The sequence below is a fragment of the Ambystoma mexicanum genome, chromosome 5p (genome assembly GCF_040938575.1).
Source record: "Ambystoma mexicanum isolate Mex_15411 chromosome 5p, UKY_AmexF1_1, whole genome shotgun sequence".
Taxonomy (NCBI): domain Eukaryota; kingdom Metazoa; phylum Chordata; class Amphibia; order Caudata; family Ambystomatidae; genus Ambystoma; species Ambystoma mexicanum.
Genome location: NC_090930.1, coordinates 238,432,894 through 238,446,465, shown reverse-complemented (window position 1 = coordinate 238,446,465; position 13,572 = coordinate 238,432,894).

Genomic DNA, 13,572 nt, shown 5'->3' with positions numbered 1-13,572 from the left:
AGGTAAATTAAGCATTCTTTAAAAACAAAAACGAATAGTAACATTCAATGGAGGATAGAATTCATTTAAAAAAGAACAATTAATGTAGTTGAGTAATTCATGTCTATGCTATACATCAATCAAGGTCAGTTTTAGCACTTATTTTTGTTCACCATTAAAAAATTGGGTTTGAGGAGGGAATATGTTCAATAGTTAGTTTCTCCCAGAGGGATGTAGGCAGTCTTTTCTTCCAGCAATAATAGTGTCAACAATTAAACCCAGTAAGAGAACAAGCGCTGCCAAAGCCAATGGGGTTCAGAAGAAGAGCCTTTAGGAAACCAGGACAGCCATAGTCAATGGGACATTTCTGATGCAGCTTTTCTTAGAAAAATGTTAAAACTTGTGTATAGGCACGTTACAAATGCCATATCATATCATATCATATCATATCAAACAGTCAGGAGTTCTTTGAAAAATCACAGGAGCCATAGGGGAGCCCACTTGATGGAGGACAAGCTAGAAGGCCTGCGCGGGTCAGTTGATGTCAACTCCAAAGGGGTTAAAATAGTACTTCCCCAGCCAGGGAGCACTAAAAATGTCAAAAGGTAGTTTTACCCTCAAGTCCCACAGTACCTTAGAATTGAAGAAGATGTTCTAGCTGGATGCCTTCCTGATGCAGTGATGCAGCTCCTTGTTGCTGGTCCTTGATCGTGGTGATGAAAGGGAGGATGCCAGGGAGGATGCCAGGTGGGCTTTTGTGGCAGCACTCTGGAGAGGGACTCGGCAGCAATATATTCAGCATGATTTAGTGGCTTTTTGTGGTTTTGGTGCCTTTTTCTCAGTGCCAAAGAGAAATGAATAGATCCCATTGGAGTATCATCAGTCCATCAGTCCTGGACTGTGGTGAGGGGACTATGGATAAATAATTCCTGCTTCTGGATGTCCTTGAAGGTGCCAACAATGTTTGGCCAGATTTCTTTGTGTGAAGATGATGCACTCGATAATGGTCAGGGTTCCCTGGGGTTTGGAATTCTGCAGCCTAAAACTGTTGCAGCAAGTCGGGGGATGATCCAAAATGAAGCAGGTATAGAGGCTAGTTGGTCACACCAGCCCAAGAGAAGAAGTCATCCTGCATAGAACTTCCCAGTCGAAACAAAAACAAGGTCAACACAGCTTCAAGGCATCACTGGTGCTTCTGCGGTCCTGAAAGGTGCTGCTGCCATCTCTGCTCATCCTCTTCATCGAATATGATGTTCTAGTGGTTGACTCTTCCTGTAGTCCCAAACGCCTCACCTTTTATGTGAAATTCCATTCATTTACATCCCTACTGCTGTTACTCACAAGGGGGGGGGGGTTATCCTCTAGGACACCCAACTAGTTGGAAAAGGTTTTGGCCAGGCATGGCTACAAGAAAGGTCAGTGTAGTTTCAATGCTCACAATGACCCCACTTCCTGCCTTCCCAGACACACTGGTCCCTGGGCACGATTCAGGGGTAGAGACTGCTAAAGGCAAAACACACACAGGACTCAAACTTAGGTTAAACAACAGAGTAAAAGCCCAGAAGGAATTTACACACAAGAAATGGCAAACAAATAATCCAGGGACAATTTTGGAAAACTGGTCACCCATGGGTGCTGTACTCCTGCAGAGAAATCAGCCTGCTAGTACCCTGCACAAAAGATAGTACAATATAACCACTGCCTCCAGCCATTCACAATATTTAGTGTAACAAAAGGTTACATGAGAAGTGGGATAGGGAGTTACTATGTAACTCTGCAGCACTACAAATAGGGTTGTGTGTTCTGGACCCACCAAGGAAAAGGTAAGTAAAATGAAATGTATCTCACTATTCTTGGGAACGGTAGTTCACCCAAGAGCATGTATTTAAACATTAAGAGAAGTCCAAGCGACTTTTCAGTGGCACTGCACAGAGGCTGCTGTGTGTCACTATGCACAAAACCTTACAACTAGATGAGGACTGGAGTTTTTTTGAATTGAGGCCGGGACCATGCCCAACACACAAATCTGGAAAAATTTACAGAAGAGATCCTGCGCCTCACTTTCGCCCCTTTCTAGTGAGGTAAATGCTCACAATGACCCCTTAAGAGTGTGCAACTTCGCAGCTCAAACCAAAACACAGTTCTGGACCATTGAAAATAGAAAAAATATGTATATATTTTATTTAATTGTACCATATTTCATTCTATTCTTTATAAAAACATACACAACCTGAATAGGTATGCAATGTAATCTTTTTTTTAAATTTTGTAGAAAAAATGTTATCTTACATTCATTGCCAACATAAAACACCACACATGTTGACACAAATCAAGAAAAGAAAAAGGGAGTGATAAAGTAAATATATAACTGGTAACACTAGATTGAACACAAAACAACCTTCACCTAAATATTGTCACTAACACAATTCATCAACACATACACAAATGGGCAAAAAAGTACATTAGATTTTCATAAAATCACATTAAAAAACCTACATACAATTCTGAGAAAAGCAATTGACACTACTAGTCTAGCTATATACGTGTAACATTCAGCTGCCTAGTGTTAAGTACTTTATGTAAATTAGGATTGCTCAGTACATTTTTAATAAATACAAGCTATCAGTGCTCTGTTGCAAACGTGTCTCGGTCGCACGGTATCATTGTCCCGACATGTTTCATTCCCTAAATCTTGTGCAGGGAAATTTTTCAGGGGTATTGCTTCAAAAAGACAAATACTATAACATTAACCAAATTTGTATATTGTCGATTCCTTATAGAGAAACTTTGGTTTGGCCAGGAGTTGCAGCCCTCGAGGGTTTCCTTCTTGTTATAATTAACTATAACCTTGTGGAAAAAACGGGGGAAAGAAATACGCCCAACATTTAAAGTTGGTTGTGTTAAGCTCAAAACATAGTAGAGCAAACTTCTCAACCTTAGTTTATAATTAACCCGGTGAGGCTTACCACGCTGCAAAGTTGTAAAATAGTAAGAGGTGTTCGGAGCGCTGCTTATGAGTACGTCGCTGATTCCCTAAAAGGGAAAACGAGAGAAAATAACATCAGGTCAGTGTTACATCTGGACGAGGCGGTCTTATACTATAGATCAAGGTGCAAATGTCAAACGGAAACCTAAATCACAGTTAACCACGAGTGTACCGAAGTACACCAAAAGACCTTGTCATCCTTAGACTCAAAATCTAGCCATCAATGGGGCCAAAGAATACTAATCGATTTGTTTTAGTTCCGTAGAGGTGGTACTGATCAGGACCGAGTCCAAAAAGGCAATGCAAAGAGTATAAGGATGAAACTCGATACTTTAGATTCCAGAAACCAGTGAATAAAGGTGCACGTATAGGCAGTCAATGTATCTAATAAGAACCCTGAAAGCCAATCTGTCTAGTGGCTAGCATTCTATGCTGGTAACATCAAATTACTGTAATCTCACTGACCTTCAGTCATCTTCTACTTTTAGGAACAACTGGTGCACATAATTATTTGCAAAAAAGGGGGTAGCAGGTTAAATTCATACTTGGATGGACGTGAGAAGGGATTCTTTCTTGATCGAGTCTTCCTACAGGTCTCTATGGTCGTATCCCATGGAGTGTAAGACTTTTAGTTGAACTATGCTATGTTGGTTCTACTTGCAGGCTTTTTTAATGAAGCTGTTGAAAAACCGAAATGGTGCAGAATGAACACTATCTCTAACTACAGACAGCGTATCTACATCGACACTTTCCAGTGTAAATAGCAGTTGCTTAATGTGTGGAGGCGCCGTTGTTGTATCAGCGTCATGCACAATATTAATCATAATGTGTGGTCAGCGCGAAAGACTCCAACAATGGTATACTGTTGTCCTTATGGGGACGCACTCGCAGCGATCATCTGCATTAGTTTCAAATATGACGTTTCCAGCTGTGCTGGATGGATACAATGCTAGCATGCGTGCTGGTGGAAACTAATGTTGTTTTTGTTCGCCCATACCGAGCAAATACATAATGCTTGTGTGTGAGTTACAACTCAGGTTTTTCTAAACTAGCTGCAAAGGGACAGATGTAACAAGCAATTTCTTACATTCCAGCTAGTTTTCCATACTGCTGGTTCCTGGCGTACGCAGTTACTCCATGCTCACCGTCGGATCTGGTCTGATGGCTCCCTCTGCAGCTCTGCATCGTAAAACCTCGTTTTACCGTAAGTGGAGAGTAGAGCTCAAGTGACGAGCAGGGGCATAAACACTAGTACGTGCAAACTCATGCACGTTTTGTGCTTGCTAGGTCTCCATAGGAGAACAGTGAAAATGTATACCTACTAAATGGCAAAAGTAGCAAGAGTAGGTGGAAACAAGGTCTGTATCTCGCCTTAGTGACAATCTTGATGTAATGAATGTATGTTAATATACTGTAAGTCCTTGAACTTACTATGTTCTGTCAAATGAATGTGGTATGGAAACTCCTTTGTGGTTGGTCATGTGGCATGTCTGCCTTAGCCACTCTTTTTTTTTGTACTCAAACCAAATTTTTAAACTAATATCAGACTGCCTCATATAGCATAATTCATTCTGTAATTTTTTGATATGCTCAGGTATTAATATTTGATGAAATATCTGGACAAAAAATACCTTATATGCATGTATTGGCATATCACTCCACAGTGTCTAGAAACTGTACTTAACCTTGCTTACAAAGATTTCCAGTCGATCAATTTGTTTAGCCTGGTTTCTACTGAATTGCAAAGGTAGATTAGTCTTTGTTCCTGATTTAATAGTTTTTTCTTATTGACTGATGTTGGTTCTGGTGAATTCAACTGAAGGAATACACTCCACGTGAGTGACTCAGGTATGTGATCCATAGCCAAAAAATGGCCTACCATAGGAGCTGTTACGTTGTGGTTACGTATGCAACTTTTATGCTCTTTGATCCTCTGCTTTACTTTTCTTTCTGTCATCCCAATATACATTTTCCGGCAGGGGCACCAAATGACATAAATAACAATTTTTGAGTTACAATTCGTAAATTGGCATTGTAGCCATGGTCTCTTCAGACCTAAATCTACCTCTTTAGTCAGTTGAGTACTTGCACAACAACTACATGTGCTGCAGGGAGTATGACCTATGGGCTTGGTCATGGCCCAGGATTCAGTGAGCGACTTTTGGGCTTGTTTAGCAGAGATGTCATTCCTGGTCACAAGAACTTTGATATTTGGACCTCTTTTGAACGCACATAATGGACGTTGAAGAGGGCATTCGCCGCCACTTAGTAAATGCCAGTTACGCTTAATAATGGCATTAACCTTGTTGGAAACCTTGTCACTACGCACAAAACAAATGCCTATGGAGTTTAACAGACTCGATTAAACAGTTAAAAATCAGCATACCACTCACTCAGGAGGTTAAACGTAAAAAAATTCCAAATTCTTGCAAAAGCACTGAGGGTCTCTAAGGTTAAAGGGAATTAATACAGAAACTGAACATTCTCCCAAACAACAGGCAACTATGCACCATTTGGTGCAGATTGGTAAAACAGTGTGGAATTGTATAAGGTTAACATTTCACCATATATCCTGCTACAAACAAACACACTTTCACTTTGATTTGTAATATAGATGGAGCAAATGATGTAGTCTAATAAAACATGTATTCTTGTTATTATTATTTTATTTGTATTATTATTTTTTTGATTATTTTTGTTTGATTATTTTTATTATATCAGAGCAAACACCTGTGTACTGAACACTTGGCAGAATCACTTCTGGGAGATGTCACTTTTGGCGTGTACTCTGATCAAGTAGTGAGCCTAGGGTTTTAGTTAAACAGTTTGTAGGTTTCAGTCTACATATGCTCATGTTGCTTCTTTTATTTTTCACCAATAAAAAATGTGTCTGGCAAGGGCTGAACAAGTACTCAATGGCTGTGTGCCAACCTCTGCATTTCTGTATGGGGGCCTCAACCTTAATCTGTACACTTTTACTGAGCCAGTAGTAACTGTTAGGGAGAATGTTCATTTCTGTGTCAATTGGCTTTAAGCTTAGAGTCCCCCAGCTCTTTTTGATGGACTCAGGGGTTTTTAATTTGTACTCATGAGTGAGTGGGGCCTTTTCCCCACTCACCCATGTGTTTTCCTGACTATGATTTTCTATGTCCCTACTGTTTTATGGAGTCTGGTAAACTCCATAGGCATCTGCTTTTGCATTGTGAACCTTTGGACTTGTCTTAGTGTTTAACTACATGTTCTTGGGTGAACTGCTGTTCCCAAGAATAGTAAGATGACCCCTGTCTTACCTTCACTTTATGGGTCCAGCACACACCACCCTATGTGGATTGCTGAGGGGTTACCTAGTAATTCCTTTAACCCATTCCTCATGTAACATTCTGTTACACTAACTCACTTGAATGGCTGGTGGCAGTGGTTTCCTTTTTAATACCTAGTGACATGTATCTCCAGGCTGATACCTCAGCTGGAGTGCTGCACCCAAGGGTGACCATTTTCTCAAAATGGTCCCTGTCTTGGTTTTCGCCATTTCCTGTTTGTTTATTTCTTCTGGGCTTTTACTCTGTTGTTTACATCAGTTTTGAGCCCTTTGTATAATTTGCCTTTGGCAGGCTTCAGCCCCGAAGCCCACCGAGGCTCCAGTGTATCTGAAAAGGCAGGATGTGAGTAAGGGTCCCAAAAAGACCCTGTCCTTTGGCTCTAGATGTGCTTGAGTGAAACCAGTTCCAATTGTTTGGCTGTGTGATTGACAACCTAGGGCTGTGAATGAATGGGAACTTGCATATAAAGCAAGGTTTTTGACACCCTCCTGGACCACAAAATGTCCGTTGAAGCCCTGCAGCGGTGCTGACCCTTTATTCGAATCAACAGGAAAGACCCGTAAAGGACGACTTCCTCCCTTAGGCTGGTGGGATCAACTAACCTTGAGACAAACTCTAATTTGGCACAGCCCCTGACTTTCTGCAACTTTCCCATGCTGCAGAAGTCCAATACATGCGGTACCTCGACCACTTGTGAGTGCATTGTCTTCCAAAGTCTGAATACAGCCAGATGTTCATGGGCATCCAGAGGTCCATATAGAAGCAAGACATCTGCATCCAGACAGAGTGTGCTCACCAGAGTGCAGAACCGAGGGATCAAGGCAATCATAACCAGAGATTTGTGTTCTTCTTTGGCGCTGAGGAAAAGGTGCCAAAACCACTAAGAGCCACTTAATCGACAGAAATCCATTGCAGGCGATTCATTCTCTTGAGAGTGCTGCCACGGGACCCCGCCAGACGTCCTTACTTTTATCACCAGGACCAAGGACCAGGAACAATGGTATTCTGCATTGCATGGTGAAGGCAACCAGCTGGAACAAGTTCTTCATTTCATAGGTACTGTGGGCCTTGAGGTATTTTATCCTTTTGCCATTTGGGGTGGTTCCTCTCTTTGGGAGTGCAATTTAAACCTGCAATATGTTGGCCTCAACTTACCTGCATTGTCTTTACAGCTTGTGCTTTCTAAAGGTGACTTCCCTTGAGTTGCTGTGATTTTCCTTTTGAACACTGACTATTTAACAACATATTTCTAAGAAGATGAGCATCATAACTTTGACTTTGCCCTTTGGCTTTGGCTAAACGCCAGGTTAGAAGCAGCTGAGTAGTTCGCACTGGACTGGACATTGTCCAGCTAATGGCACTTCTGAGCTATTATGCATTCCTATGCAAAAAGGAGGAGCATACACGCCCTTAGCACTTAAGGGGAACAATCTCTGGGTTTTACATGTGTGACACCAAAATTTAAACATACACAAAATATATAAATCAACTGGTGGTCCCAGTTTATGAAAACTCTATTGTACATGACCTGTTTTTAGAGAGGGTACAGAACTGTGCTTGAAGGAAGAACACATGATCACATACAGAGAGCTTCTTTTAGCCCTGGAAGTAGTCCTGTGAGAAAACAACTGTATGAAGACAAGGGTACTATTGCACACTGAGGTGTAAATGTCCATGCGGGACATAGGGGTTCATTGCTTTGTCTGCCAAAGCACTGCCACAACTAAGAAATCCTTGTGCTCTAACATATTTCAATCCACTCAGAACGTGACTGCACCCCATCATGTGTTTTATTCTTGCTAAAGAGGTTGCCGGAGGGGACCTACACTTTCAGCATCCACACAGCGCCCTCTGTATGATATGATATGATAGGTTATTTATAACCCAGAGGTTTCTAAGCACGGACACAGGGATCAAACCGTGTTGTTCTTTGTCAGCGAGCACGTTGCCCCTCCAGATGTGCTTATTGACACCAGTGGGTACAGATCTGCCTCCAGCTAGGTAGCCACGTGGAGTTAGTTAACCTATACATACCTACAGTAGGTGTTGTGGACATGCTCGATATAGGGGTGCATAGAGGGGCAGGCTGCACTTCCCTTACCTTCCCTCCAGTGCCTACCACGTCTCCCTTCTCCAAGTTCCTTCTGTGAATCTCAAACTTGAGAGGAACAACCAAAGGAGACATATGTCTTAGGGCCCTTTGCAACACGTCTAAAATACTGTATGAAATCATGGTAGAGCTGGCTTGAGTATTCTGCACTAGAGGTAATTGGTCTTGTTAGTGTGTAGAGTACCTGAGAACCCCCCCCACACGCACATGCACACACACTCACACACCCAAAACTGAATGCCTCATTATGAGTTGACCGGTATTTCGGCAGTTAATCTGCCGGAATACCGCCCAGTGGAATTACTGTTACTGCCACTTGATCGCCGGATTAGAAGTGGCGGTGCCAGAGTTAATCCCCTTTTTTTGAGAATGCATAGGACTCTATGGGGCATTTTTGGCAGAATTACCACTGCGGTAATTCTGCCAAATTTGCCAATTTTCAGCAGAAAGTGTGAATATTTACCTCTAGCATGCTGCTGGCGGTAATCCCCCACTCCATGGGCATACTTGTATTATGGCAGAGTGGGAAAAGTGGCAGTAATTCCGTTACCGCCATTTTTTTTACCCCACCGCCATACATGCAATGAGCACTAGTTGGGCTGTGTTCTAAGTAGAGATGGTAACTAAAACATAATTATAAGGCAGAAGAAAGGGGGAAGCGAAGAAGCCAGTGGAAAGAAGAGCCCAACACATGAACACAGAGATATGAAGTATTTAAAAGAGCTTGATTAACGGTGACTAAATGTTGATGGTTTCGGATAACAGGCAAAGGCTTGTGGCTTTCTTGGTACAGTGTGTTCTTAAATTAGATATAAATGAACACCCACTATTTCTCTCTGCCACAAAAAGAATCCATACATCCTCTTCTGTCTCGCGCTTGGTGATATTCAATTCTATTGATCCTCCATGCTGTCTGAAATATTTCACCTTGTTTCTCTGTTTACTCTTGAAATTCTCGGAAGTGCAATGTTCCTGCCAGCAAAGTTGAGCATTTCACTTAATATATGTGTGCATGATATAGTAGCCTGCATCTAGCCTACAGCCCTGCAGGGAGCTTCATTACCGGGGCTCTTTGTTAGCAGAGTGTCATATTCCAAAACTCTTGAATGCCGCGTCCCACGACTTATGAAAACGCGCATTCACACGCTTAAGTCGTTTAGTGATTACCAATCAGAATTTCTAAAGAGCGTAAGTGAACTCATTAGATGCTGGCTTCGGATGCGCTTCACCATTGACTGCATATCACGGCAGCATATATAAACATATCACCATTGATGTTTTCTCGAGTGTGCCTTCCAACGAGCCCCAACTTTTTAGAGCAGCATTGGAAGACGGTGTATTTCATTCTGATAGAATGATGCAGCTCAAGGCACAGAGATATAGTGCAGACAATATAAGCAACAGTTAATGATGCGGCCTGCATACCTAATACAACCTACCAATAGCATGCATGCTTACATGTAAGTATGATTTTTAAGTTTTAAAGAACACTTGTATGCTTCGACCATGCATTTTCTTGTATCGTGGAGGAATGAAACATCAAGTTATATGGTACACAGTGGTATGCTAGGGTAAGCACATTAATGCGTCCATGGTAATGGGCTTTAATGAGAAAGTCCCATCACCGAAATTGATCTTCAAGTCTGACCTGGCCTTGAAACCCTGAGCAACAGGCCTAAAACACAATAAAGGGACATCACACACCCTGCGTCGATCTCTTCATCTTGTCTTCAGGTTCGTGAACCCGAGACAGGGACCACTGGGCCGCCAGACCAAGCCGCCATAGTTGTCCTACAAAGAGGGCTCTGCACTTTCATTCCCTTTTACTACAATGCTGCAACCTCAGGTGAAAGAGGACATCCACAATGGCTGAGAATTACCTAAGGATGTAGTCTCGGGAGGATAGCTCAGGAGTAACGTGCTCGCAATGGACGCAAGACGATGCGGAGCAACAGAGGTTGCATCCCCAGGTCCGCGCTTACAAACCTCTGGGTATTAAGCGCGTTATAAATAACCTATCATGTGGGTCCTCTTGATCAGCGACTGAGAGGCTGATGTCCATACTTGTTTTAAGTCCCCCTTTCTACATTCATTCCTTTTGAGCATAAAGGCATATCCTGAAATCCCTTTGCTTAACCATTGCTGGTGGAACCTGTTTGGGGAACCCACAGACATCAAGTATTAGTTTCCACACATCCCCTACAGAGGAAACCTGTCTATGTCACATTACAAAAAGTGTTGCTTTCAACCACACCCAGCTACTGAATTGTGAAATAAAGCTATACCATTGTATCAAACACTTGGTTACTTGCCGGAAACTGTGTGGAACAGTTGCTCCTATGTTAGGGTTAAGTTTAGTTTCATCACACTAGTGTTGTTTTGTGATTGTGTAAGGTTTTTGATGCCTAACACTGGCCACACTTTAGATCATTTTAACAGTATCACGTTTAATGTATGCATTCTAAAGTGTGGCAGATTAGACACCTAACTTTGATTTTATACATTGTATGTGATCTTTAATTACTTGTATTACTTATATTATCTTAATGCATCTGTGATGTTAAATAAGTGTATTGCTATACTTACCTAAATGGGCAATGTATTGCCTCGTCAATCCCTTGCACATATTAATTGTAATTTAGACCAGCCTATTGATCTCCTTAGTCTTAGTCTTAATGCTTGGCCTTGTTACCAAAGGAGAGCTGTGTTGGGCATTTTTGTGTTATACCTCGTGGTTCACTAACGCTTCAAGATAATGCCAATAGTAGTAGCTCTGAACAACCTCCTAGCAATCATTCTGGTCCAGGTAGCGCAGTGGCCTCAACCAACATCTATAGCCCACTATCTGCTAATTAAGTTTCACGTTTGTGTAGGAGAAACGTTAGCACAACACAAAACACACCTTGATGACTAGCGGTACATGTTACACAGCACCCAATTTTGAGTACTGCTCCACAATGCTAATATATGTAAGCAGTGTATTTTGCCAATTCCGACATATCAAGATGAACATAAGAATGCTGGTTTATGTTGCATTAACCCCTTAAGTGCCAGGCTATTATGCAAGTCTATGGAAAAAGGACGAGCATACAAAGCAGCGACACAGAATGCCCGTCACCATGAGCAGACAATCACAGGATTGCAGTGTTTGCGACCAAACACACAATCAGATTTTTTATGGCAAAACCGTGATATTTTCTCTGTTCAAAAGCTAGTCAATATGTTTTCCAATGTAACAGTGTTCAATGTCTGTCATCAACATTGGCGGTTTTATATCTGGACCATTCGGCAAAGAGGATGAACAAAGAGACAATACAGTTGATGCTGTCACCTTCAAGTTGCTTCCATAATCTCAACTTTGGTTTTGAACACCTACTACTATGCTCCCTCCGTGATGTTGTGCATGTGTTTTCCAATTTGCGATGCGGGAGTATGGTAAAGAATAAACAGACCATTAATTATATGTAGAGGACTATTACACCATTGTATGTATTGTGTAAACAAATATATGTGTAACGTTCAATTCGAACTAAATCTCAATAAGGATTAATTTTGTTATTACTATTATTATTATTATTATTATTATTATTAGTTTATTAGTATTATTACACCATTGTAGTACTTTTATAAAGAAGTTTAGGGTCACTGAAGAGGTGGAATGGGTTATCTTTTTTTCTGTGGCAACATCATAAAGATATCATAATCACAATGGGGCTTGTTGATTTCAGTACATGTAGGAAAATATTTATTCCAAGACTTCGGTCAGGATCACTAATATGCATTTTGTACATCACCTACACTGTTTTTTTTATACTTCATCAATAACAGTATTAGGAGTAATCATCTGTGAGCAACTTCGGCCGAACTACAAATCACCATCATGTTCACTGTATTCACATGATTCAGGTTTCGGCCAAATTCTTAGGAGATTCTGCTGACAGATTCGGGATATGTTCATAATAATGTCTTGCTGATGAAATGCTGCAGCAAAGATTGGATTGAAGTGGTCAGACCTTTTCCTGACAGCACATGTTCAAAGCAAACATCGTATGCATTTAATGGAATAGGTCAGCACCTTTTCTGCCAGGGACAGTCCAAGAAGCGTGTTGTCTAAATGACTAATGAATTACATCTGGATGTTTCTTCAATGTAGAACATGCAATTCATTCTTAATTTTACATGACGAACATTGTAATAGTAAAACAAATCACAAAGTGCCAAATTCACCAAAAGTAATTTACTTTTTTTTGCATGTAATGCATTATTATTTGTATTAGAAGCACACACTTCCCCTTATTATTCACAAATGTGGACTGTACATTTTGATATTTTATTGTTGAGAGAATGTGCATTTCACCCTTAAATGGCCTATCTTTTGAAACATTTATTTTAAAACAAACGTAACATTATTTCTATCCCTGTTTGAGAGTTATTAATATAAGTGGGACAGCAGCGCGTTGTGCCGCATTTGTTTCACTCTTTAAACGTGCATGAAATGACCATGTCATGTATTGGGCTTTCCCTAAACCTGTTATTAGTGGCACTGGGGAATGTGTTTGTTTTCTGTGCATTTCTATGTTCATCATGTTCCTGTTTGGGATGTGCATTAAAATGTGCGCAAACACCCGCTCGTCTGTGCAAATGTGAAACAATGTTCAAAAAGGGAATCTGAATACATACATCTATAATGCACACATTCAAAGCAACGTTGTGAATGGGGTACCACTTTTTTGGGCACAAAGGATATACACCTGCACATCTCATGTAGATGTATGCTATGTATTTTTCCCAGGTAGGGAACTAATAATGTTGCAGTCTAACCTGACTATATGGTTTTCCATTAAGGAAAATAACAGTCTATATCATGAATGCTTGACATGTGTCTTACTCAGTTTCAGCCCTACTGCTCTTTGCAACATCATTGACCTGCAGGGCTGTCCATATTATTATAACAAATAACTATATCAGTAGAAGCAAAGTTAGCAGGATGGAACATCATGAACCCTTAATACACGACCAATCATTCCCCAGCCATGTAGGCTTTGTCTGTTATGGATATATTATAATATTATAAACCTGATTATTACTCAATGGTTTGACCCCGGAATACTGAAAGGTAGACCAGGACAGGCCAGACATGTGACTTTCTCGGCTGCTCTGACATGCACTCTTGCAAT